The sequence below is a fragment of the Musa acuminata genome, chromosome BXJ3-9, assembly GCF_036884655.1.
Source record: "Musa acuminata AAA Group cultivar baxijiao chromosome BXJ3-9, Cavendish_Baxijiao_AAA, whole genome shotgun sequence".
Taxonomy (NCBI): domain Eukaryota; kingdom Viridiplantae; phylum Streptophyta; class Magnoliopsida; order Zingiberales; family Musaceae; genus Musa; species Musa acuminata.
Genome location: NC_088357.1, coordinates 34,300,957 through 34,306,051, shown reverse-complemented (window position 1 = coordinate 34,306,051; position 5,095 = coordinate 34,300,957).

Here is a 5,095-nt window from a genome sequence, read left to right as displayed (position 1 = left end):
AGGCGATGCCACCTCTTGTCAGGGGTGGTTGCACCTCCTGCCAGAGCTCGGAGACTAAACTCAGGCGGTTGCACCTCTGTCAGAGGCGGTTGCATCGCCCAGCCAAAGCTCGGAGACTAAGCCCTGGGCGGTGCCACCGCCGACCCAGGTGGTGCCACCTCTTGGCCAAGTAATCTGGGTCCAAATTGGTTGATCCATTTGGCCCAATTTGGGTCTGTCAAGAGCCCAATTGCCCCAAGATTAAGTTAATGGGATCACCTCCCATTTCTAACTTAATCATCGTGCTAACTACGAATTTCTTAAGACATTTATTGCAACTTGCTCCGGTGCGTCAATCGCTTCTTCCGGCGAGCTTCCGTCGATCATCCGATGAACCCTCGGTGATGGTCCTGCGGACTTCCGGCAAACTCCTGGACTTGCGACGATCCACTTGGCAAGTTCCGACGAGCTTCTTTGGCAAGCTCCTGGACTTCTCGGATTTGTTCCCGCAGAACCTCCAATGACTGTCCGAACTTCCGTCGAGCTCTCGAACTCCCAACGTGATCATAGTCTTGACTCCAGCGCAACTCCTGCTGCATGTCTTACTTTCATCGTAGTTAATCCTGCACACTTATCTCAACATATGAATTAGATAACAAATGATAATTGACGTCATCATCAAAATCCGAGATTCAACAAAAGGAACCATAAATCACTCAATGATAGGTAGATCTATTTATAAGGGACCCAAAGTTATTTATGAGGGACCTAAAGTTAAATGGTAATAAAAGAAAACCTCCTTTCTTGTAGATGTGTTTATAATTACTAACTAGGAGCAAAAATAAAATTTTGATTGTGGTGCTCAAGGTTTATGAGTGGAGATCTAACGTACTTCACAAAACTCATTAGTCGAAACAAAATGATTTTAATTGAAGATGCTTTATGAAATCATACTTGAAAATTTTATATTATGCATGAGGATTTCAAGTAATGATGATTTAAAATCTTATGTTTTGGAACTTTGTGTTATACTTTTGATCTTGATGATTTTTATGATAAATATTGTCTTTCAGTTTTAAATCATGATGTATGGTTTGTGTATGGGATGCTAGAGCATACTAAGTATAAAAACAAATTAAGCTAAAGAACCTTAGCTATTTTTAATTTTATAGGAAACTATCTATATTGCTTTCATTGGATTTCTTGAAAAGTTATTTTGATAATGACTTTGGATTTGTTTTCATACGAGATGATACGTAGGTGTTTACAACTTGAGATGTATCATACATGAAATAATTTTCTTGATTCTCGAGAACATTTATCCAAACCAACATTGATTCTTGCACCTAATATTTTTTGAATTTATTTCTAAGTTTTTCATTAATCATTTTCCTTATGATTATGTCCCTTATTAACTAAGGAAAGGATTTATCCAAATAAACCATAATATATCACTAGACTTCTTGATATCTATGACTTAAATTGTATTATAATTTTTGTATATTTATATATCTCATAATATGATTGAATCATTGATGTACAAGGATAAAAAATTGTTGACCTGCACATCCCAAAAGTATTGTGAAGCTTGCACTTTCAATAAACAAAAAGTGATGACTTGAATGCTAAATATAGACTGATATCATCCGCTTAATCTTTAGCTTGAATATTATTGGATATTGACTTAAATGTTCAATGTTAGCACTACTGGAATGTTAAATATGGTTGTTAGGTTGTTAAAGGTCAAATGTTGAAGCTTGAATAGTTGAAAGATAAAATTGTAGCATGAAAATGAGTTGAAAGGTAGTGCATCAGTGGTAGCACCGCTGGACTAGCGGTAGCATCACCAGAGCACACTGCCCATAGGCGGTAGCACCACCCAACTGATAGTACCACTGCCTAAAACCATGCCCTATAAAAGAACTTTTAGGGCCGGTGGTAGAATCGCTCCCAAACCTTCCTCCACCTCTCCTCCACACCACTTAACCTTCTCTACTTCTCATTCTCCTTGCCTATGCTAGTTGTAATAATTTTAAGTTATTTCAAATGGATGTTAAAAGCGATTTTCTTAATGGTTTTATTTTTAAAAAAGTTTATATTGAACAACCACTTGGATTTGAAAATATCTTTTTTTTGAATCATGTTTTTAAGTTGTTTACGGCTCTCTATGGTTGAAATAAGCCCCAAGGGCTTGGTATGAGAAACTTAGTTCCTTTCTAATTAAGAATAATTTTATGAAAGGCAAGGTCGATACTATATTATTTATTAAATATTTTAAAAATAATTTTTTTATTATTCAAATTTAGATTAATAATATCATTTTTGGATCTTCAAATGAGGCTTTATGTGAATTTTTTTCCAATAGTATGAGCCATAAATTTGAAATGAGTTTAATGGGGGAATTAACTTTTTTCTTAGGATTACAAATTAAGCAACTTAGTGAAAAAATCTTTGTGAGTCAAACTAAGTATGCTTTAGATATATTAAAATAATTTAATATATATAGTACTAAGGCTATTAATACACCAATGAGCACTTCCACAAAGTTAGATATGGACCACGGTGAAGAAAATTTTAATCAAAAGACTTATAAGGATATGATAGGTAGTTTACTATACCTCACAGTAACTAGACCTAATATTATGTTTAATGCTGGACTATGTGCTAGATTTCAATTTAATACCAAGCAATCTCACTTGAAAGCTATTAAGAGGATTTTCAGATATTTAAAAGGAACTCCTAATCTAGGATTATAGTATCCAAAATTTAAATTGATTGCTTATGCTAATGTTGATTTTACTAGTTGTCAAATAGATAGAAAAAACACATTCATTACATAACTCTTAAGGTCATGCACTTGTCTCTTGGTCTTCCAAGAAACAAAATTCAGTTGCATTATCTACAATCGAAGCTATGTATATAGTAGCAGTTATATGTTGTGCACAAGTTATATATATGAAAAACATATTAGAAGATTATGAAATTCACTTGAAAAACATATATATATAATGTGATAACACTATTGTAATATGTTTAATAGAAAATCTCATTCAACACTCTAAAACTAAATATATTGACATTAGACATCATTTTATTAGAAATCATATTAATAATCATAACATATCTTTAGAATTTATTGATATAAAATATTAATTAACTGATATTTTTACAAAACCTTTAAATGAGGAACAATTTAATTTTATTAGAATAGAATTGGACATGTTAAATCTTCCAAATGCATAAATTCCTCTATACATTTTTCAGATTTCTCAATTTTTTATAACTTGAGTTTTCTTTTTAAATCGAGATCATTTCCTTCGTTCCTTCTTCTTGCAATTCACCAAAGAAGAGATTTGATTCATGAATTTTTAGTATGCACATTTTGATCTTTTATAATGAATCCTCTCTCTTTACGATAGTAGAAGTTTAATTCAATTAAACTTCTTTTTCATGGATTTAATTTGGTTCAAATCCTTTTATGGATTTGGTTTTATAACTTAATTTTTCTTGTGATAAACAAATTCCTCCCTTATTCTTCTTCCTCTTCTTATTTTTATGACAAAAGGAAGAAAGAAACTTGCACATCTCAAAAAGAACCAAAAAATGCTTACGCATCTAAAACAAAAATGCTAGCTTACCCATTTCAAGAAGCAAAAGTAGTTATCTTGCAAAGTTTTTGCTTAACTTCTCATTTCACAAATTTACTAGCTTGCATAAATTAGTGTAAAACTTACATAGTTTAAAATACTTGCATAAATTATTGAATGATTCTTCTTTTTGTTGATGACAAAGGGAGAGAAACGATAAATGTTTGGAATCATAATGTTGTATTTGGTATCATGCATGAAGTGATAAATAGTTAAAAATGCTTTAGAACCATGTATGTTATGCCCAAAATGATTGAAAATATGAATGCTTTGATATCATGTATGTTATGCCTAAAATGATTAAAAATATGAATATCTTGATATCATGAATGTTATGCCCAAAATGATATTAATTTTGATATCATGCATGAAGTGATGAATGCTTTAGTATCATGAAGGTTATGTCCAAAGTAATGTTGATTTGTTATGAAGTGATGAAATTGTGTGTATTATACTTTGATGACTTGGAACTATGATGATGCACAATGTATGAAATTTTGATATATTGCATTTGATCACTATGATCGTAATTGTTTCACTTGAATTCAAATGTTATAATTCCTTTTGAATTCAAGTTTGCTTTATCTCAATATTACATATAGATAGGGGGAGTTAAGGTAAATTCCGTCATCAATTGGTATCATTATCAAATAGGGGAAGATTGTTGATTCTCTGATTTTGATGATGAAGTCAATTGGTGAATTAATGATCTAATCCATGTGTTGAGATAAGTAATACAGGACTAACTATGATCATGAGAAAGAAAAAATGATTAAAGAAGAATCAAAGTTGGGTCGGAGTCAATGATCGGGCATCAGGCCGAATGAATCGGGGGATACACCGAGAGATCGGATGATGTAGTGAAAGCATATCGGAAGTTCATCGGGAGTTCATTGAAAGCTCGCCAGAAGTTCACCGAGAGTTCGGTTGAACAATTGACATACTAGACAACTTAAATTACTTGTATCGTAATTATTTTAGTCTTAACTATCATAGTTAGGACTTTAATTTGAGTTAATTTTTGAAAAAATCCTACTAACTCAATTAACGATCAATTGGGCCTTAAACATAGCTGAATCGGGCCAATTGGATGGCCCATTTAGCTACTTGGAGCCACATCAAGTTGTGACACCGCTTAAACTGGGCGATGGTACCGCTTGAGACTAGGCCTCCCAAGTGGTCTGGGCAATGGTATCGCCAACAGTTAATGTTGCCAAGTGGTGGTATCGCCTTCTCAAGCAGTGGTACCGCCCTATCAGGCAGTGGTACCGCCCTATTAGGCAGTGGTATCGCTAGAGCCTAGTCTTCGAGGTTCTATCAAATGGTTATACCATCCAGTGTCAGTCTACAAACGGTGGTACCGCCAATATCCCGGAAACCTAAGATAGACTCTTTTTTATTCTATTTTTTAAGCCATTTGAGGCTTATAAATACCCACTCTTTCCTGCATGAAAGAGCACAAAAAGTAT